The 23,808-nt window shown below is 35.7% G+C and overlaps 1 protein-coding gene across 2 annotated transcripts in view; it reads left to right on the top strand.

Moving 5' to 3' along the window:
- Positions 1-3,101: 3,101 nt before the first annotated feature.
- Positions 3,102-23,808, top strand: part of GPR63 (G protein-coupled receptor 63) — a 61,803-nt gene continuing 41,096 nt past the window's right edge. The window contains exon 1 of one of the 2 annotated variants that reach the window (XM_074187194.1): positions 3,102-3,181. The gene's annotated coding sequence lies outside the window, so the exon portion shown is untranslated. Of the gene's footprint in view, positions 3,182-21,780; positions 22,794-23,808 lie in introns of those variants that run through there. The other variant, XM_074187195.1, reaches the window with a different exon arrangement.

The raw sequence follows: 23,808 nt of genomic DNA, 5'->3' as shown, positions 1-23,808 counted from the left end.
AGCTAGTACCATGGAAACAATGAACATGAACTTGGCCAGACTTCTAGAAATAGTGGAGAACAGAAGAACCTGGCATGCTATGGTCCTTGGTCTATGGTCACCAACAGTTGACCATGACTGAATGACTTAACAAAAGCAAGTTTCCTCTTAGTCTAAAACGTTCCATTATTTTAAACACTTTCAGAAAGAAGGAATTTGAGAATCATGGGATTTTTCAAAACACTAGTAGACCTAGTCAATTGACATGATAATTCTGAGGATATGTACACCTATGTAAACATCATGGGCATAGATAGCACCCTAATTCTTTGAGCTCAAGTCTGGGGTTGGGAAGGCTCTTGAGTAGTGAGTAAATAAGACAGAGATCCACTTCTTCCCATTTCTACCTTGCATGAGAAAGGTGGAAAATAAGATTCAGTTATATAAATATTTCCATAAAGTAATAAGCAACAGGCTCTCAGAGTATGTGAAGATGACTCCCTATGAGGAACTTAATTCCAAGGAAATCATGATGATGTATTGGAAATACCTTCAAGAGACCTTGAAGTATGCATAGACATACTTTAACTGGCTCTGCTCTGCTACCCACATAGTCATGAGAAGTCTTTCCAACTAGTTTTATATTTAAGGCTGTAGAGAGGGGGCTACCCCTTCTCTTTTTTTTTAAAGGTTTTAAAAGATCTTTATTGAATAAAAAGTTACCTGCACTAGAATTTTCTCTTGGCTATCTTAACCAGATTATCTATACAAGTTTCTTTAAATAATTAGAAATCATAATTTAGAATTAACACCCTGTCATAGAGAGGTCCCCCAGCATACAAAATGTTCAAGTCAAGTGTAACACAAGTTCACAGATTAGTATGGGTTGTCATCAAATAGGAAGCTTTTAAGGAAGAAAAAAAAACCTAATTCAGAGGTACTTGTGGGAACCCCTTCTCTTTAGTTAGTTTTTCTCTTTGACTCTAACAGTGTCATGCCGTGAAAGATGGTGCTTAAAAATGAGGCCTTGAGCCTTCTCCTAAGGCTGATATGGCTCCATAAAATTTACAAATCAGGAAAGTGAGCCTCTGGGAGAGTAGACCTATATAGTACTTCATATATATATATATATATATATATATATATATATATATATATATATATACACACATATATATATGCATATGTATGAAAATTTCATGTATATTATTTTATGCCCAGTCTTGTGAGATAGGTAGTGAAAGTATCTTTTAGAGAGAAATAATTAGTAAATCATTTTTACAAATGAAGAAATAGGCTCAGAAAGATTAAGTGAATTGTAAAAGGGTACTTGGCTAGTAAGTAGAAAAGTTAGGGGGCTTCTCAATCCAAATGCAATGTTTTTCTACCATGCTTTGCTGCCTGGGTGCCTCTCACCATTCCCGTTCAAAATTATATCTTTCTTCTTTTTTCCTCCAGAAGGTGCTCAATCTGGTTAATTATAGCAAGAAACAGAATATTCTCATGGGGATAGAGTAGCAACAATGATTAGGAAGGCAGAAACGGGAAAAGAAAAACAAAAGGGAAGAAATTTTGTGCATGGGAACAAGATTTACTGGATCTTGGGAAAATGTTCCCTTTACATAAGGGTGATGTAGAGGTAAACATGCCTAATATAACATGTGTGTATGAACCTGTATCCTTGGACTCTTCAATCCATTCTTTCCATTGAACCAGAATACCTTTATTCATAAATGTGTGTTGAATTGAATCTGGTTTTGTTTTGTTACTACTTGTGTGACCTTGGGCCAGTCACTTAGTCATGATTGTTTGGTATCCAAGTCTATCTCCCGTCATCTCGATGCATACCCCACTGACTGGTGACTTAGCACAGAACCCCCTCACTCAAATCCAATTCATGCGCTTATCACGGCATCACCTCCCTTGATGAACTTAAGAGCCTTGTTCATAGATGAGTAAATCCTAGATACGGAGCTGGAAGAGTACTTAGAAGTCACTTAGATTAGGCAAAGGGGAAACCAGGTGGAACTATGGATCAGATTGCGGGAACTCCCAAAAAAAACCCCAAGTTCAACCCCAGCCTCAGACATGGGACCCTAAGCAAGTTATTTAACATCAATCTACTCATACTTACCTCACCTACAGAATGGAACCCACCCCTAGAGTTATGGCGAGGACAAGTTAATTGTAAAGTGCTTTGCAAACCTTAAAACAATCAATACACATTGGCTGTTATTATCATATCCAATGTGTCCAGAGGCAGAGCTTGAGCTCAGGTACTTGATGCCTTCCATTCAATCACAAAGGGGGTCACTGAATCCCTTGTTGGGGGACTGAATATGGCAATCGTGCCCTCTGTGTGTAGGCTCCGACGTGACTCAATGGTATTTGGATTAATCATGAAAGAAATATCTAAGTGCCACCAAGATGTCAAGTTTGCGTTTATACGAAGTAAAATAAAGGAGGTCTGCCATCGCGCATCTTCCCTGTCCTCCCTTTTGTCGTTTTGCCAGGGGAAGTGCAAAGAGCAACAGAAAGCTGGCTTTCCCGGCTCCCCGGAAAACTCTTCGGGCCGGTCCGTCAGTGGCCGAGGGGGAGTCAGGTCCGGGGGGGAGACAGGGAGGAGCCCCCCGGGAGGCACGAGCCGCGCCCTGTGCCAGGGACACCTCTGGAACGCGCCCCGGCCGGAGTGAAAGCCCCGGGGCGGGCATGGGAGGGGAGGTCAGCCTCGGGGCCCAGGACCCTTCTCCCGGCCGGAGAGGGAGGTGAGGAGGCCGGGCTCGTGCGGCCAAACCCGGGCTTCTGGCGCGGGGCGGCCGGGGCGGCGCCACGTGCAGCCTCCCGGAATGTGCCCCCTCCCCTCCCCCTTTGCGGCGGCCGCAGCCGGGCGTCCTCCCAGCCCGGGGCAGGGACCCGGGAGGCGGCCCGGGGAGGCGCGGCCCAGAAGGGGGACGTCTCCTTTAAGGAGGGCGCCCTGGGCGAGCCGGGGGGCGGGACGCTCGGAGCCGCCGGAGCCCGCTGCGGGAGCGGCTGGAGAGCCATGCTGCGCCGCGCTGGGGCTCCCGGCGCCGCCTCGCCCCGCAGCCCGCCCCGCAGCCCGCTTTCCCGGCCCCGCCGAGAGCGCTGCTACTCCGGAAAGTTCCCGAGGGACGGGCTCAGGCCGCGCCGCGCGGGCTCCGCCGGGCTCCGTCCTCTGTCCGAGGTGAGAGTCGGGCCCCGGCGGGCGGGCGGGCGGGCCCCGGGCTTGCTGCCGCGGGGCGGCCTCGGAATGCGGCCGAAGTTGGGGCCGGGGCCCGCGGGGCTCGGGGGGCCCTTCCCCTCTAGTCCTTCCTGACCCTCCCCCCCAACAGTTAGGCCTTCTTGGAATTGAGAATAGTTAGCAGCATTTGGCTCAGGATTCCGGATCCTTGGAGTCTCCCACAGCTCGGGCTCGGGAGGCGGCGCGAAGGGCACGAGTGACTGGAAAACGCTCCAGAAGCCTCCGGAGCCCAGGATCACACCCCGGAGGCATTTTCCCGGTGAAAGAGCACAATGGCTTATTGACCGGTATCTGCTGGGTTGGATTTGGATGCAGAATTGGGCTTGGGCAGAGGGGCTCTGGGGAAGGCTGGTGCTACCCAACTGGAGGCAGATGTATGTGTATGCCTGTGGCTTTTCATCCTTTCTTTAGTTCAATTCTGCATTTCAAATTGTTTTCTTTAGCCGATTCCTTTCTCTCCTCCCTCCCTCCCTCCTTTCCTCCTTCCCCATTTTGGAATTATGCAGTTCTGCAGAAAAAAGCCTTCTTTTTTACCGCCCCCCCCCCCCCCCCCCGGGATTCAGACATTTATTAAGGTTAACCATAATAGTAGAAGGAACATAACAATTTTGTCTCTCTCTCTTTCGCCCCATTCGAGTACTTACTATAAAATGTAGATTACATACTAATGCGTATTGGAAATCCAGGAATTCCTCTAATCATGCTGCAGTGGCCACTGAAAATGTAAGGGTATGATTTTTACCCTCTTTTCTTTTTTCTATTTATCAGCATTTCCTCTATTTATATGATGAATTTGCTTTTAATTCAGTCTGAGTTTAAGAGAACCTAAACTGGGAAAACCCTATTATATCTAGGAATTATCATTAGAAGGCATTAACCGGTGTTTCACCTAACTGATTTTGCTGAGAATGTTACTTATTTAAAGGTAAAGACCGTGATAAATCCAAGGTGATGTGCCTCATATAATGAGCTTTTAACTTAATATTGTTAGGAAAGGCTTTTTAATCTCAGATTCACACCTGGACACCATTACTCCCTGTTTGCAAATCACAACTTCCCTTGGCCTCCTTTTCTTTATCTGGGTCTTGAGGTCTTAGATTTAGAGTTGGAAGGAACTTTTAAGGTCTTCTAGCCCAACCTTTTCAATTTATCGTCAGAGGAAACTTAAGGTTTTTCCCAATTCCAGAAGTCCACATCTTGCTGCTAACTGGCTGGGTAAGTTGCTTAACCTCTTTGGATCTCAGTTGCCTCATCTCTAAAATGAGGGAATAAGCAACAAATTTTGTTTTTTAAAAATGAATCAAAAACATTTTATAAGGTGAAGAAACTGTAAACTCAACCAAAGAAATAATGACATATGGGATTTGTTTTAAGTGTGGGGAAGAGGATCAAAAGAATTCTTTTGGTATCTGTCTTGGATATGCTATTGCTTGTACAGGGGAATATAATGTGCATGTTTGCAAAATGGATTCATAGGGATTGTGAGAGAGAAGTTCTAGTTGTAACAGGAGAATTTTTACAGAATATCATTCCAGAATAAACTTCTAATGCTTTTAAATTATATTTGGACACCAAATGATCTTCTCTGATCACAATATTTTCACAGTCCTTTTAAAAACAACTCAGATATCTCTCCTTTGCCCCCAAAGTATCTTCAATACATGAAAATTTTTAAAGAACTGAAACAGATTTGAAAACCATTTCCTGAGGGTTAAGTCACACACACCAAGAAATTCCCATTAAACTCTAGGTAACTCCTTATTTCAGAATTTTTGGACCCTGGAGGAAAAACAGTGAAGCCAGTTTCATTATAATGGGTTCATAAACTGCTTTAATTTAACTCCCAGAATTTTATCGATTGGTTCTTCTGTATTGAAATTTTGAAGCTTTTTATTCTCTTTCATGGATTATAATAGCTGTTTTGTGAATGGTTCTCTTTGACTATTTTAAACATTGTTATGAAGTGTGTATCCACATTTAGCTGTCACTGACAAAATTAAGCCTTACTTGCTAAAGCATATGCCTAAAGAACAGAGCTATAGACAGTTGAAGCAGTCCCTAGAGTATCATTTTTTACTGGTATAAATGCCTTTTAATACTATTGTTTTTGTCCTTTGTTTTTATATTCTACTCTTAACATGACTTGGTCAAGGGCCAGAGATATAAACAATCACTACCAAGAGGTGATTTTTTGCCACCAGCCTTTTAAAAGATATTGTTTCTTGTCACAAGACAGCTATACCTTGATGGTGTTTACTTTTGCTTGGCATTGCTCAGGCATCTCTATGAAGAGGAGTACTTCTTAAAATTATGTCCATCAAGGTAAATTTTTTCTTCCCATAGTTGCTGTTTAAATTTGCAGGAGATTTTTTCCCTTACCTTTAGCCATCAATGTCTGGAGTTGTATTGGACAAGATTAAAGGCTCTCTGGGAGTCAAGCTACAGATAGAGAAGTTTGAGTATGCCATTTTGGGAAACAATGTATTAGATATTGGATTTGAAAGGAGGACTAGTAAATGGATTGCTTATGTTCAAGGTATTTAAAATCCAGTGTTTCAGTGACAGAACAATAACCAATATCTCTAGATGACTTTTGACAGATGGCATATCACTGGTATTTAATTGCAAATGTGAGATAGGCACACAAACATATATGTATTTACATATATACATATATGTATATATATTTAGTTATATACGCACATGCACATATAATAGATGTGTTAAAAGTCAACTGTCATCTGAAGCAGTATTTTCTAAATTTAGAGCTGGAAGAAACCTTTGTGGTCATTGAACCTAGCCCCTTCCACTTTGTGGAAACCTGGAAAGGTTAAGAGACTCACAGAGCATTAAATGAGCATCTTTTATGTCCAAGGCACTTTCTTAGTACTGGAAAAATAAAGGCATAATAAAAAAAAAATAGGCTCTATTCTCAAGGCTCTGCTCATCACTCTGGTAATAAAGCAGCAGAGCTGGGATTTGAACGCAGATACCCTAATTCCAATTCCCCAACTTTTCTGTTGTACTACACTGCCTATTTTACTACCAGATCAACTTTTAAGGTTTTTTTTTTTTCATTTACTAGAGTGATTGTAAGACTTGTATGTATTTTCTACAAATCCCTTTGTTGTCTTACAGCTACGAATTTTTTGTAACCCATATATTCATGAAATGCCTACACAGGGACTGGAGATAGAAAGACAAAAGTAGTCTTTACCCTCAGGGATCTTATGTACATCCTATCTTTGGCCAAAAAAAAAGCTCTTAAGAGTAATTTGATTTGAAGTTAAACTATCGTTTTAAAAACATTCTTAGGGTTTGAGAGTATTTGATTTTTTTGTTGAAAAATAAGGAATCAGTTTTTTTTAAACTTTTGAATTAAAGCCATACATTTTAGAGGTGGATTGCTAGTTGACAGTTTATTTTGAAGTTGCCTTTTTTTGGCCAAATGTGGCATAAAGTTGAACTGGATTTGACTATAAAGTGTAGGTACTTTTGCAACCACAAAACATGAAGAACATTCTCAATAGTTTGCAGTGTGGGCAGACTATAGTGAAGGATTTGCTTCACGTATTGAGCCATGCTTGGAAAAGATAATTTTAGAAACTGATGGCTTTCTAGCATTTTTCAGTTTTTGAATATTATGATTAGGTTAAAATACCTATGAGTCTTTAAAAAAAGGTAAATTTGAATAGCTATTGAAACAACTTATATCTGTCAACTCCTGTTCCCTGTTGATTGCTGTCAAACATATTTCTAGTCGAATGCTTTTGAGCATTGACTTACCCAAAAAAAACTCATTATAAAGGAAAATGTTTATTAAAAGATAATATTTACATTGGATTATAGATCTAGAAATCTTAGAGGTCATCTATTCTAACTTCTTCACTTTCCATCAAAGAAACTGAGTTAAGTGACTTGCTTATGGTCACATAAATAGTAAATGGCAAAACTATGATTTGAACTCCCAGATTTAGTTCTCTTTGCACATTTCATGCCATTCAGTGTGTCATGGAACATTTAAGTCCCAATTTTGCCATTTATTAGACATGTGGTTGTAGATAGAAAAGTTACTTAACTTTTCTGATCCTCAGTTTCCTCAACTGTAAAATGAGAATAATAATACTCTAGTATCTTTTCCACAAGACTTTTATGAGGCAAATGGTTTTAAAATTGCAACCTTTTAGCCATCATTACTGTTTGTAATTTTACATGGTTGTTATAAATAAAGGAATTATAAATTTCAAAGTAATCCCATGGGGGGGGGCGGCTAGGTGGGGTAGTGGAGAAAGCACCCACCTTGGAGTCAGGAGTACCTGGGTTCAAATCCGGTCTCAGACACTTAATAATGAACTAGCTGTGTGGCCTTGGGCAAGCCACTTAACCTCATTTGCCTTGCAAAAAAAAAAAAACCTAAATAAAAGTAATCCCAGCAGGCATCCAATCTGAAATCTACCCCCCCACTCATTTTTACAATATATTGTCATTATTTCTCTACTTTGCTCTTGCCTGAGGTGAAGAACTCACTGGTAGCCCATTCCAACATTGGACAATAGTAATTGTTAGAAAGTTTTTCATATATTGAGCCTTAATCAACTTCTTGGTAAATCCTATCCATGAGTAAGTAGTAATTGTAGTAATATCACATTTGATATCATCCAAATGGAAACAATTGAGTTGACTTGAAAAGCTTTGCAGAAAACCTTTTTTTTTAAACCAAGACTGCTAAATCAATTTTCTAATTTTTAAATTATGTAGAGTTAATCTTTAACATAAATTTTATGGGTTCCCCCTCAGAATTTGATCCCTAATTTCTCATCTGAGATTCTTTGTTTTGAAAGATATGGTTTAGACATCACCTTAAAATGTTGAAAATAATGTTAAAGGAAGATGTTTCTTTTAAATGTAGAGCTCTATAAAGAAAAGTAGAGAACCTCAAATTCATGTTAGCCAAGTGATGGGGTTAAAAGGCCATTTAAAAACCATAGAGGTAAATTCAGAACTAGGGTTGTTGGAGTTGGCCAAATTCAAGGTGCTTTGGATTCAGAGCAATTAAGTACTGTTTTATACTTTATAAAAGACTCAGGCTATGTCCACAAGTAACTTATGGACTAATAGAGAAGATAGGACATACTCATGTTCAAAACCACACTCCAAGAGTGATTGTTTTCTTTGTTACCAAGCCCCAGATTACAAAATAGCCGTAAGATACTGTATTCAGTTAGTCATATATGCAAATTTCCTGTTTTTAGAAGTTCTGAGAAAGAGGAAATCATATGGGTTGGAGTATTTAAGGAAAACTTGACTTGAAGGAACTTGACTTGAAAAGTCAAGACTTAGAAGAGTATTGAAGAGAGCATTCCTGGTAAGGCATTGCCTTTTGGGGAAGAGCAAGCACCTGCCAAAAAATATCATTTATACAGTGTGTACAATGTGTTAAGGTGAGAAGAACTTCACAGATATCTCATTTGATCTTTATGACAATCCTTCAAGTAAGGTGAATAAATTCTTTCTTAAGTTATTTGTCTCTTTCCTAACCCCACCACCAAAATATTTCCAGATCTCCAGAGACAGCTCTAAGTCATATATTATCCTCTAGCTATCTCTATCAAGCTAATTGTCTTATCACTCTCCTTTTGTAATATTATACAAATTGTGTTCCTTTTTTAAATATTTGAAATCACAGGAATAAGCTTCATTTGAGAGCATCCACCATTATAAACATTTTAAATCCATATTATTTTTTGCTTTCTTTGAAGTTTTCATGATCCTTTGCAGTTGTATGCAGGTTCTGTACTTAAAGGTTTTCCTACATTTTCATTCTGTCTGGAACAACTATTAGAAGTCAGATTAGTAGGGGAACTTTGAATTTTCTGTGATGATGATAATATCATCCCTTTAAATAGTACTTTATGTTTATAAGTCCTTTTTTATTTCCTCAATTTGTCTCAAAAGTACTTTTGTATTCATTTGGTATTTTCTATCTTTCTGTGTATGTGTCATTTTCTCTTTTTTTTTAAGGTTTTTGCAAGGCAGTGGGGTTAAGTGGCTTGCCCAGGGCCTCACAGCGAGGTAATTATTAAGTGTCTGAGGCTGGATTTGAACTCAGGTACTCCTGACTCCAGGGCTGGTGCTGTATCCACTGTGCCACCTAGCTGCCCCGAATTTAAACTTCTTGAGAACAAGTTTGTTTTCATGCTATTTTGTATCTTTGATATTGTTTCATAGAGGATAGAAAGCCAGTTAGAAGAATTGAATTCCCATCTTCCCTCTAACATATACTGCCAGAGCGATCCTAGTCAAATCACTTTACCTATCAATGTTGCAGGCAGCTCTCTATAATTATTCCACACACCACATTGCAGTGAAGATCCTTGTTTACACTGAGGAAAGGAGTTTTCTATACTATTGACATCACAGATCCAACCCTTATCCTCAGTATGTAATATAGTGCTTTCTGCCTAATTAAAAAAAAAAACCCTCACTTCTCATGGTACCTTAATATTCTTAATTTCACATGCAAACAAACTACATCTTTCAGCCTCTTTACATTCATTATTACTGGCAACTTAAGGAAGGAGCTGGAATATATACTTTTATAGAGAATGAACAAATTCACCTAATCCTTAGATTTGCTATTTTGGAGCAGTAATAAGTCTAGAACCAAAATGACAAACCATTTCCATGGTTTCATGTGATATCATGTTGTAGGGGAAAATCATTGGATCTGGAATCAGAGGATTTAGGTTTTGAATCCTAGCTCCATTTCTGTGTAAGTTACTTAACCTCTCTAGGCCTCAGTTTTCTCATTTGTAAAATGAGGGGTTTAGGTGATTAGATATTTAGTTCTTGTCACTTTGCCCCAATGCCTTCAATGGCTCTCTCTTGCTCTATGAGTAGTGGTTAAGCCTCCAGAAGATAAAGCAACTGCTCCCACCCTTGCTTCTTCTCTTGTTTGTATGATAACATATGGCATCTCATACTATCAACCCATTTAGTTGCTGGTACTGTATGTAGTCACAGTGGGTAATATATTGATATATGGGAGGATATAAATTTTTCTTCCTTTTTAGAGGTAAATTGCTATCTTTTTAATTAAAGAAAAAAATTCAATAGTTGGCAGGTATAAAAGGTGCCAGAGAACTTGGTACCCCGATATCACTTTGGCAGATATAACCAAATCTAACAGATTTTTACTCTAGAGAGGATCAGGATGGAGATGGGGGGAAGATGGTGCTACAGTGAAATAAGTTGGATATTTCATAACTGTGAATACAATATAAATTTTCGTACAATATAAATTTCGCATAAAATAGAGATGACATTCAGCAACTATGTCTTTTATTTTACCTTTCCATTCAACATATTATCAACATATTTCCACTCAACTTTCCACTTAACATATTATGGTTCAACCACATTTTGATTTGACTCTTGCCTCTCTGTAGGTTTTCTATCCTTCTTGGTTTTTGCAAAGCAGTGGAGTTAAGTGACTTGCCCAAGGTCACCCAGCTATGTAATTATTAAGTATCTGAGGTCAGATTTGAATCAGGTCCTCCTGACTCCAGGGTCAGTGCTCTATCCACTGTGTCACCCAGCTGCCCCTGTTTTCTGTACTTCTTGACTGAAATGTAATATTCACCCACTTCTCATAAAATCCCCAGTTTCTTTCAGAATTTAGCATGAACATCACTTCTTTGGTACAGCAGAAGGATCCCCAATAGTTAGAGGATCTTGGTTCAGACACAGGGTTCATTACTCAGTCCTCTAAAATGAAGAGGTTGAATTAGATGCACCCTAAGGTTTCTTCCAACTTTGACTCTACTGTGCCTTTTTCCAAAGGCATTCCAGATCCTCACTGCTAGATAATACCCCCCCCATTTTTTGTATTTATTCATTTGTTTAATTATATTTTCATTTTGCATATATATGTGTGTGTATATATATGTATATATATACCCATGTGTGCATTAACACACACACACACACACACACACACACACATATATTTTTACCTACATACACACATTTTATCATTGTCTATCTCCCTTGATAGAATGTCAGTAAGGCAAGAACTGTTTCTTTCCTGTCTTTTTTTCTGTTTATATAGTTTGTAGTATGTAGTGGGCACCTAATTTATTGACTTATTTTTGTCTTTTGTTGTTCCTTGCACATACAATATGTATTTATTGAGAAGTGCTAATAACTTTTGTTTGAAAGCAAATTCATGTACATTGCTGAGTAGTGGACTTATGAACCTGTAAAGTGAAGCTCTTTATGAACTAATTCTAGTGGACTGTAATAGTAGATCACATTAAATAAAGGTAATTTAGCTACTTGAACTTTTTAGCCTGTTCCCATGTTCTTTTCTCATTAAAGGATTTAAATATAAAAATTATGAAAACATGTATTATATATAGTACATAAATATATATTAATATTTTATGTCATACATAAGGTATAATATGTTATACATAAATATATTACTCTTAATCATTTTAAATTGAAGATTGTAATGCCAGAAATTCCTATTTTGCTGTTCCAGAAGAAAATTTGTTGTGTATAGATGTCTAAAATAACAAGTAGCACTCATTTCTTTTTCTTAAAACAGATTCATACATGTAAAGCATCAGTCTAAAAATAAATATACATGTCAAAGGATTTGTTATGGTATGTTAAATACCATTTGTCATATTGATTGGAATGCATAGCAGCATCATATTGTAATGGAAAGAATGTTCTATATGGCTACAAAGACTTTCTCTTCCATTTAGCAGCTGTATGATTTTGGGCAAAAAAAGTTTAGTCCTCTGGGCCTCAGTTTTCTCACCTGTCAAAATAGAGGCTTAGACTAGATTATCCTTTTTTTTTTAGAAAGATTTTATTTTGAATTTTACAATTTTCCCCCTAATCTTGCTTCCCTCCCCCCACTCCCCACAGAAAGCAGTCTCATAGATTAGATTAGCTTAATGAATCATTTGTGATACATTAAACCTTGGAAATCTTTTAATTTTATAGATGTAGAAACTGAAGTCTAGGGAAACCTAGTCTTTAATGTCTCACACTCCTACAATAGCTCATGGCTAGTGATAAAATAGCTGCATTATATGTTAATAGAGTTATTGGGTGGAAATATATTTTGCCAACTTTGAAATAATATATAAATGAAGCATTATTATTTTAGTATCTTTTATGCCAATCTAGTCAATAATTTTATTCGTTATGGTTTGATAGATTTATGTCTTGTTTAAAAAACAAAAAACATAGGAGATATAACTCTACTGCCAAAGTGTGATGATGACAAGATAATAGAATTATTGGAGAGGAGGGTTAAAAAATTAAAATAATAGCTTTCTTATATAGTACTTTAAAATTGGCTATTATTTTTCCATATAATAACTCTGTTAAGGGGGCATTACAAATATTGTTATTCCTATTTTACACCTGTGGAAAATGTGAAAAGAAAAAAAATGGACAGTTAAGAAAATATAGGCCCTTAATATGAAGGGAGTTCTATTTACTCTAGATACTGATAATATCTCATGTAAATACAGATCTACCCTTGACAGGTTAATGTACCAATTTTTGTGAAGAGAAAAAAAATTTTACTTGCATCGATTACTTTTTTAGAATAACATTTTTTTAACCTCAAAATATAATAATGATTGGACTTGGCCTTGAGAGAGAGAAAGAGTTAAGTGAATTTCTTTGGATATAGGAATGAGGTTGAATTCAGTAATGCTTTTCTGGTAGTTTTTTGAAGGATATAAGTACGGCTAAATTTCTATTCTCCATACTGACAGACAGAAACTTTGAGATTTAACAACTGCCTTAGTCTAATGTTGAATTTTTTTCTTTCGTAAAGATGCATTTTCAGTAATGTGATTTGATTGACTCCTTGTGGCATAGGGATGATTATATACATTCCCAATAGCTCTGATATTGAAGCAGGACCTCTGTCAAGCCTTACCAACTTCAAAATTTTTTTAAATGAACTATCATTTAAGGATTAGTTTAGCAAAATTTGCAGAGGCTTATCACCAGAAGGCTGGCTACCAGATAAAAAAAATTTTTTTTTGAAGGGGGGGGAACAAAACAATACATTGTTATCTGCTTATCGAAGGATTTATGATCTGGGTTTGTGAAGGGATTACCCACACGAGTAAGATTATAATTTTTTAGAATATGATCTATACTATATAATCTTATGTCACTGCAGTTTATGACTAGTCCCCTGAGCTCATGTTACCCAATAGTTTTAGTTTCTATCATCAAAACTTCTTTATCTACCAAAGGGTGTTGTGCTTTCCCTAGCACTTGCTAATGAGAAGTGAACATGGTCAAGAAGGAGTTTAGGAGGGAAAGGAGAAAAAATCTGGAAAATTCACATGCTACATATAAAGTGGCAGTATAAACACATACACATATACACATTTTTGTGTGTGTGTGTGTATATATATTTGTTTCAGTTATATGTGTAATAGTAAGTCACCTTCTAGACTCAGATTTTTAAGCAAAGTGATCCAATGATTGCTTTTGAAAATAGAAAATGAAGTTTTATGTGTCAAGACATGATAGCAGGGTGCTTAGACTGTTTCTTCACACTTCTTGGTTCCAATTTTAAAATCTGTCACTTTTCCTAGCAGGTACATTTTTCATTCTGGTATGGTATCTCTTTTTGGCCAGTTTCTCTAAATTCTAGTCTTAAAGCAATGTGTTTCAGTTTCATCAAGGGTTTAAATTTATAAACCTTATTTTAGAAAAACTCCAGTGGCCATATTATTTTAAACTGCTCAGTTCATAGGCCAATTTGCCAGATTCTTGAAGTCACATCCAGCTGTTTGTTGCTTCAGGTTTCTGGGCTTTGCTGTTGGTAAGGAAAGTTCACTATACCCTATTTTGAGTTCTGTTCCTCTCTTTCTCTTTTGCTCTTTGTTTTAACATGGATAACAACTGCAGTAAATGCTTTTTTGTCTTAGTGACTTATTTTTAAAAGATAGAATCATTATTCAGAACTTATTTTAAAATGATTGTAACATTTCAGAAGACTTTTTTTTTTTAAAAAGGAAAAAAGTCTTCCCCCCCATCCTTCTTGGAATAAAAAAATCCTAAAATTTCTTTCTAGTAAATAGGCTATAATGGTTGCAAATCTAGTATGAGGGAGACCAGTTCGAATACAACTCTATAAACATTTACTAGCTGTGGGCAAATCCTTTCACTTCTGCCTCAGTTTTATCATTTATAGACTGGGAATTATAATAGCACTTCCCTCTCAGTGTTATGAGGATAAAAATGAAGTAATACTTTTAAAGCATTTTGTAAAGTGATATTTACATTTTAATATTTAATTAGTAATAATTGGTAAGGATTGACAACTGCAAGAATCTGAGTTTGTGTTGCTTAATTATTGAAGATAAGAAATAAAAACACTATAGTAAAATCATGGAAATGATTAGAATCAGTGATCTAATCCATTATGGATGAAATCCAATTGCCTTCAGTAAGGACATTAAAATTAATCTTTAATTTTAGTAAACTAAACACCTCAATATTTTCTTTCTTATTGAGATAAGTATTCTTATTTTTAATTAGTTCAGTTTCACAATAATTTATTAAAGGTCTGTGACATACAAGCATTTTACATTTAAGTATTCCATGTAAAAAGAGGAAAAATGACAGTCCTTGCTCTTAAGGAATTTATAACTGCAAGGGATATGTTAGGGAAAAAAAATCTACTATACATATAAATAGACCACAAAGTCAATGGAGAGAGAGAGAGAGAGAGAGAGAGATCATGAGCTTGAATGAACTGTAGGAAAAATGAATTGAGTTTACATTTTGCTGGAGAAATTAGCAGAGACCATCCATTATATGGAAGAGATAGCCATTGAGCTTTATCTTGAAGAAAATGAAGGATGTCAGTGAGTAGAGATATGTGGAGAATGGGTTTCAAAGGAATAAAACACTGTATTTTAACTCCAATTCATTCCCTTGTTTTCACATTTTGATCTGAAAGTAATTCCAGGAAGTGAATGAAATTTGAGGTTTATAATTACTGATAACCTTTGGGGATCCATAAACACAGGATCTTGTTAGAGGGATTTAAAAAAAAACTATTATTATGAGGTTCTTCTGATCCTAAATTCTCTCTGAGGTTAGGTGTCTAAGGCTAACCTATTGTATATAAAATTCCTTTTTGGAATAGATAAGTGATGTGTCAGAAACTGAGATTTGTAGGGAGGAGGCATTCATCTCTTCTGCCTGCTCTGTATCTGGGTCTTAGGCCTATGATTTCTCTGGAACCCATGCTACTTCTTATAAATGTAAAATTCTGCTTATTCTATCCAATTCTAGCATTATGAATATTCAGCGAGAAATGCTTTCCTCCTAGGGAAATTGCAATGTTCTTTTTTTTCCCCCAGAATTTTTTTTGGTTGGCATTTATGTAAAATTTTGCATTTGGACTGTCAAGTACAATAATTCTGCTATTGTTCACAATTGATACAGAAGAAAAATAAGGAAATGTATTTACTGCTTTGCTGCACCAATATCTGTTACTGTCTTTTTTACATTGTTGCTGCTGGTAGACATAAAAGGATATATATACCTTATCAGAGCATAATAACTATCAAAGGTGCATGAGGGAATAAGCAGTGGGTGGAGGAAGGTTTAGTAATTAATAGATTGCCTTTTGGGAGGGGGAATGACCATTCTTCAGATAAGTTAATTCATTGTCTAATTGCTTTCAGTTTATGTCTGCTTAGTTAAGACTAAGAAAATTTGGTTGGGAGTATCTGCCATGGACACTCAGTTGCAAGGGCAGGTCCCTCTAGTTTCATGACTGTCTGAGCCAGTCACATGTGAAAGTCTGAAGGTTTTAATTATATTTGGCATTTTTCCATTGGCACTTGGAAGCAGTCATCTTACTGAAATGTGGTGTCACTTGTGACACCACCAGTGAGAAACCAGTAACAAACAAAATCCTAGAGCCTCCACTGGGACACTTTTTTTCCCTTCCCTAGTGACTTAATGCTGTAAGAGAAAAGCCATAGCTAGCTTCTAAAATACAAAGCCATTTCATCACCTGGGTTCTTTTTTGTTTTAAAAGCTCTTTTATGGGACTTCAAAAAGAAAATTCATCATCTCTTCATTAAATAAGTAACACTTCCTTTCTTGCATCTTTTTCTTTTTTTTAAGAATTAAGAAGAGGTGAGTTGTTATTTTATAGCTAAAGATACTGCATGGAGGCAGGACATTATAAGTGAAGTTTAGTCATATGGAAGAGACATAAGAGGCTAGCAAGTATAACATTTTCTTTACGAATGAAGAAAGTCAGGCCCATAGAGATTGTGACCTGCCCAGGAATACATAGCTACTGTCTGAGGCAGGATTTGGACCCAGAACTTCCTGATATGAAGTCTAATACTCTACTGTATTAGTAAGGTTGGGTTTTTTTTTAAGTGCCTTCTATTGGTTAATTATTTTCCTATTTATTCTTCATTTAGCTCATTTGTATGTTTGTTCATTTTCACCCATTAGACTGTGAGCTCCTTGGAGGCAGGGACTGTCTTCGTTTTTTTTATCTCCAACACTTGGCAAGGTACCCACACATAGTAGGTGCTTATGAAATGTTTAATGATTGATTGAATGATTAAAGTGTAGAAGCCATTATTATAGTTCTATTTAGCAAATTTTATATATGTAAAAAAAATTAGGCAAAAGATAAATTAGGAGATGAATTCTTTTGCAGAAGAAATCTTTTCTTTATAAAAAAAAGATTTACTGGATTTCTTTTTCTTTTTTCCCCAAGCTGTAAATTTTATATTATTGGAGTTATTTAAATTGTTTTTGTTCAGCTGTTCAGGAAATGTATCCATTGTATAAAGCTAAGTAGAGCATCTTGCTGGCAGTACAAAGAGAGTTTGATTTGGAGTGAAGAGGACCTGGTTTTGAATCGGCCACATGGAAAACATTTTACCTTACCAGGTGTCCTTTCTTCATATATAAAATGAAGAGATTGGACTTTTGTACTTTTATTTTGCTTTCTGGAAGTATTTATTTTTGTTTTCTTGCTTTTTCTTCCCACTCAAATTCTTAAAAAGTAAATCTATAAAGTCTTTCTTGAATAAGAACAAAAACTTTTAATCTCCTTTTGGATCCTTCCTACTTACATTAATCTATGAGAAGCTTTATTATGATTTTCATCTTGTCTTTTTTTTAAGCAGAGTGACTACTTTATTCTAACAATTATGCTGTTTCTCTTTTTTAATTTTTTTATTCCTATTCCTTCTGAGTATAAATAAATCTACTTTCTTGCTTCCAACAAAACAGGATATTAAAAAAATAAACCAAAATAAAATTCTTTCCATCAGTTCAATTTAATAAGCATTTATTTATTTTTTCATTGAAATTTTATTTTATTTTTCCAATTATGTACAATGGTAGTTTTTCAATATTCATCCATTTGCAAATTTATGAGTCCTTATTTTTCTGCCATCCTCCTTTCCCTCCTTCCTCTGACAGTGAACAGAAGTATATATATAATATATATATATATATTATATATATATTTATCTATCTATATATCTTCAAGTTTAACATATTTACACATTAGTAATTTTGTGAAATTTGAATTAGAGCTAAGGGGAAAGAATAAAATCATGAAAAAGGAAGAAAAACATGAGAAGTTTTAAAAAACTGAATATAGTATTCATTCTGGATATGGATAACATTGTCCATAACAGGTCTCTCAGGCCAACAAGCATTTATTTAGTTCCTAATATATTTTGGGCACATAAAACACTTGGCTAGGAGTCAGGAAAATGAGTTAAAATTCAGTCTCAGACCTTTAGTAACTATATTACCTTGGGCAGGTCTCTTGACATCATTTTAAAAAAAATAGAAATATTATTGGCACTCATTTCCCAAAATTGTTGTGAGAGTCCCATTATTTGTAAAAAAAAAATCTTAAAGCACTATTGGGAAAATCCTGCACATCCTTCAAGGTCTAGAACAAGTCCCAGAGGACTTCTGACTTTTGTAGCACACAACAATCATTTCTTCTAGAGAGGCAGCTGGTGGCCCAGTGAATTCATGAAGAACTGAATTCAGATAGAACTTTAGATGATTGCTGGCTGTATGACCTTAGAGAAATCACTTAACATCTGTTTGCTTTGGGAGCAAATAAGATAATTGTTCACTGCACCATCTTGCTGCCCCTAAATAAGATATTTATAAAGTCTTTATTCATAGTAGATACTACTCAGTGCTAGCAATTTATTGTGGTTGTTGTTAAATGGCCCTACCCTACAGTAGACATCCTTTATCCTCCTAAAACCATTTCCCATTTTATCTCAATCCCTTCACTGACAAACCTTTAGGAAGAAGAATCTTTACTTTCTGCCTCCCTCCATATTTACTATTCAACCCAGAGATTCTGGATCTTTCTTCTGTTACATAATGGAATCTGTTTCCTAAAAGGTAATCAATGTCCTGATAGCCAAGTTTCAGATTCTTTTTCTTAGTTCTTACACACTTCTTTCAGTATCTTATAGAACATTCTTACAAAGATATTCTCATCTCTTTTGGTTTCTATCCTATTGCACTATCTTGTTTCTCTTCCTAATTCTTTTCTCTGAACATTCATTTTTTGTACGTAGTGTTCCATGCCTACTACTTTTAACATTTGAAAATATCTTTATTCATTATCTTATTTGAATTTCACAGTAATCCTGTGAAGTAGGAACTGTCTGTATTGTCCTCATTTTTCAATGCAATACACTGAAGCTTATAGAGTTGAAATGGTTTGTCCATTGGTCACATAGCTACTGTCAGAGATACTAATGGTGACTCCTTTTCTTGCACAAGGTAGCCAATCTCCTGACTTTGCATCTCATTGGCCCTTTGCCTATAGCTTTCTGTTTGTTTCCTTAAAAATTTCAACTAAAATTATACCTTTGACAGGTGTGGAGAAATCATTTCCAACCCTCCCCCCATTGATTCTAGTGCCTTTCTTCAATTGATTTAGTTCCAGTTTATTCCATATAATCTATCATAGTTGTTTGCATGTTTTCCCATTAGACTGTGAGCTCCTTGAGAACAGGGATTTTTTTCTTTGAATCCTAAGGACTTAGGAAAGTACCTGGCACATCAAAGGTACTTAATATGCATTTATTTGACTATTTTATAGACTTATTTCCTCAGTACTCATTTATGCTATTGTCAGACTCCTTTAATGACCATGCTCCCTGATTAAAGAAAAAAAAACAGTAAAAGGGGCAGCTAGGTGGTGTAGTAGATAGAGCACCGGCCCTGGAGTCAGGAGTACCTGAGTTCAAATCTGGCCTCAGACATTTAGTAATTATCTAGCTTTGTGACCTTGGGCAAGCCACTTAGCCCCATTGCCTTGCAAAAAAAAAAAATAAAAAGACCAAAAAAAAAACCCAGTTAAAGAAAAGGGGGGAGGGTTATTATAATTGATAAATTTGCTCTATCAGAAGATCTACACAGTTGTCACTTGGAGCTCCAAAATCAAATTCTTAAACTCTGAATATTTCAATAAACTCAGATTTTTAAAATATATTCTCAAGTGCTTCATCTCTACCCCTCTCCCTTCTCAAAGGTATTCCCAGGTCAAATCAGGTTTGTCATTATTTCTAAGAATGAGTCAGTGTTGCTCTTCAAAATTAAAATTTTGAAATGGCCTATAGTAGAGCAGAGTAATCTTTCAATCTGGGCTGTTTGTCTAAATTCCCACGCAGGAAGAATGTTAGTACTCCTATCTATTCCCTTATGTTCATTATTGAAATATATTCTGGCATTTAATTTTATTTGCATACTGTAGGACAGGATTCTGTGTTCTTTGCTTAGATATTAATTTTGTAGTTGCACAAATAGATTGTCTTCTATGAGGTTATCTAGGGACTTTGTACTGTTGAGAACATTACAAGTGGTAGAATTTGAATTTGGTAACAGGCTGTGGGTTTTTAAAAGGGAGCTACTGTTGCTGCTGTAACTGTCCCTCCTCTCTCTCCTCCTCCTACTTCTCTTCTTCTTTGTCCTCTTCTTTTTCCTTCTCCTTCTGCTTCTTCCTTTGGAGTCAGTGCTAAAAAAGGCAATATTCATTGTGATTAGAAAAATAAGAAAGATTATGGGGAGGAAGAGGAGCCCCTCTGTTTTTGTCACATTTAGTTTGATCTTGGAGTTAAGTATCACATGTATGGAATATATTTTATCACCTCCATCATAGAATTCCATTCATCCTTCAAACCACATAGCTCAGCCACCACCTAGGCAAAGTCATTGCAGCTTCTCCTCTTTTCTCCTACTTCCCCATCTCCTTCCCCCATTCTAGTTATTAATATCTTCTGCCTTTGAAAATAATTTTGTATTACTTCTTTGTATACCTTGTATTTACGTAGTATCAGGTTATAGCTATCACACTAGTAGAAGATAAGTTTGTATGACTTTTTTCTTATTTGGCTATTTCATTGACTAGAAAAATCACAGAATTTGATATTTAGAAGGATCATCTATTCCAAAACATACAAAAGGAATCCTGACTATAGCATCCCAGACAAGGTATCAATTAACCCTTTCTTGAGGACCTGCATTTTAGTAGAAAACCATCACCTCTAGAAATAGTCCATTCTACTTTTGGATAGCTCTAATTTAGTAGGAAGTTTGTTTGTTTGTTTTTCTGTAATCATGACTAAATTTATCTCTTTGTGTTTTTCAACCAATGCTTTTGGTACTGCCCAGAATGAATCTAATCTGTCTTCCATATTATAGCTCTTCAGATATTTGAAGACAGGAATCATGTTTCTCATGCCTTCTCAATTCCTTTAGCTGATCTTCATATGACATGTTTTCAAGACCATTCACCATCCTGGTTGTCCTTTTCTAGACAGTTTTCAACTTACTGATGTCTTTCTTAAATCACAAAGTCCAGAGTGGAATTTAGAACACTAGATAAGGTCAAAGGATGATAGACTCTAAAAAGTTGATCAAATTCTTGTATTTGGAAGCTATGTTGTGTTAATATATAGCACAAAGTGTATTTAGTAGAGTAAAAAAAAAAACATTTTTTTGGCTGATGCAGAATATTGGTGACTTATTGAATTTATAGTCTGATAAAGCTGATTTTTTTATTCCCAAGTAGAATATTTTACATTTAAATCTAATTTCATTTTATTTAGCTCATGGCTTTAATCTATACTGAACCCATCTAATTGTATTATCCTTTAACCCATATTTCTTCCTCTTCTTCACAAGAACAATATGAGATATTTTATCTAGAGCTTTGATGAAATCTAGGTAAATTATGTCCATAAGAATTTTTCAAATTATTTGCTTAATTCTGCCTAAAATGAGAAATGAGCTTCTTACGTACCCTATTCTTTTTTTTTTTTTTTTTTTTTTTTTTTTAGATTTTTCAAGTCAGTGGGGTTAAGTGGCTTGCCCAAAGCCACACGACTAGGTAATTATTAAGTGTCGGAGGTTGCATTTGAACCCAGGTACTCCTGACTCCAAGGTGTACTCTATTCTTGATAAAGTTGTGCTGATTTTTATAATCACCATTTCCCTATTTAAATATCTCTTTAATAAACCAGTTTAGAATTTTTCCAAGGAATGTATAACAAGCTTCCTAGAGAGATCATTCTTTTCTCTCTTTTTTTGGAAAATCTGTTGACTTTTCTCCAATCTTATGGTAACTCTCCCATTTTTTTCTTTCATCTTTTTTCTCTTTTTTCTTTTCATTTAATTTTTTCCCAATTATATGCAAAGAATTTTCAGCATTTATCCATTTGCAAGTTTATAATTTCCATATTTTTCTTCCACCCTCCCTTCCTACCCCCTCTCCCCATGGTAGTGAGTACCAAGGTAAAAGTCTAGTAAAAGTTATACATGTACAATTGTGTTTAGTATATTTACATATTAGTCATATGAAAGAGGACTTAGAATTAAGGTGGAAAAAAAATGAGAAAAAAAGGAAAAAACCAAAGGGTATGCACAGTTTGATTGCCCTTTGGGCATAGTTCCAAATTGTTCTCTAGAATGGTTGGATCATTTCAAAACTCTAACAACAGTGCTTTAGGGTTCCAGTTTTCCCACATCCTCTTCTAGGCTCTCCCATTTTCTATGATTTTAAAAAATTACTTTGGGAGGCCAGGTGGCACAGTGAATAGAGCACCAGCCCTGGAGTCAGGAGTACCTGAGTTAAAATTCAGCCTCAGACACTTAATAATTGCCCAGCTGTGTGACCTTAGGCAAGTCACTTAACCCCATTGCCTTGCAAAAAAAAAATTACTAACAAACATTACCTTCTAATAACTCTTTCATTGTAATATAATTTGTTTGAACTGGTGACTTGAATTTATTAGGAGCAACTAGATACTCTTTTGTTTATAATTAGTATATGAGTAGTCATTTTTTATTCTATCCTTTCCTGTTTAGAAAGAGCCTTCTCATTGGTAGAGAAAACAGAAGCAAAATAAAAGTTGAGCTTCTCTGCTATCAGTCTCTCAGATGTCAGTGATCTCATCCAATTCATAGAGTGAGTTGACTTATCTCTTCTTTATTCTTATTTTCTCTAATATAGCTTTACTAATGTGTTTTTAAAATTGTTTTCATCTTGCAGTGTGATGATTAATTTACTTTGGTAAAATTTCTATATAACTTTATTATAAATTATGATAACATTTTTTTACAAAATCCATTTCTCATGTTTTTAGTATGAACAAATTTTTTTATTGATAGGAAAGGTTAGTGCCATTTTAGTTGTGTGCCATTCTTTCTCCATCATTTTTATTTTTTTTAATGAATGAAAATAAAAGCCTTCTTTTAAGTGCTTACTGTGTACCAAATACTTTTCTAAGAATTAGGAAAGCAAATGTAAAAATGGGATATACCCACAAGGAGGGCATATATTCAAATGGGGAGTAATATTATATTAGGAGAGTGATGGTCTAGGAAATATATATTTCCTGGGGAAATCATTTGGATAGTAAGGTGAACAACACAGAAGTTGATGTTTTGAATTTTGGACCTGGCTGTAATAATTTCGTGGTCTGTAGATACTCTGGGAATGATTTCCATGTAAGAAACAAGTTTTGTTTTGTTTTTTTTCTTGTCTGTTAACATAAAAAATTTTTCTTGTTACTGTCATGTTTATTGTCCTCCAGATTTTTTAAAGTATTTTTTATTTTATTTTTCCACATTACTACAATAATCATGTAAAAATAAACTAAACCCCCCCCCCCCAAGAAAGAGAAATCTCAAGAAAAACAAAGTGAGAGAAAAAAGTGTGCTTCAGTCTGTATTCAGATACCATTAGCTTTGTCTTTGGGATAGATAGCATTCCTTTTTTTGTTATTATTATTATATAAATATTTTATTTGTTTTCCAACTTCATTCAATGATGGTTTTTAATCAATCATTTATTTTTGGCAGAGTTTTGAATTTTACAATTTTTTTCTCTCTCTTTTCCTTCCCCTCTCCCTTTACATTATTTTTTTGTAAGGCAATGCGGTTAAGTGACTTGCCCAAGGCCACACAGCTAGGTAATTATT

This window comes from Macrotis lagotis, chromosome 5 (assembly GCF_037893015.1).
Source record: "Macrotis lagotis isolate mMagLag1 chromosome 5, bilby.v1.9.chrom.fasta, whole genome shotgun sequence".
NCBI classification, from domain to species: Eukaryota; Metazoa; Chordata; class Mammalia; order Peramelemorphia; family Peramelidae; genus Macrotis; species Macrotis lagotis.
This window is presented reverse-complemented; position numbering and strand designations above follow the sequence as displayed.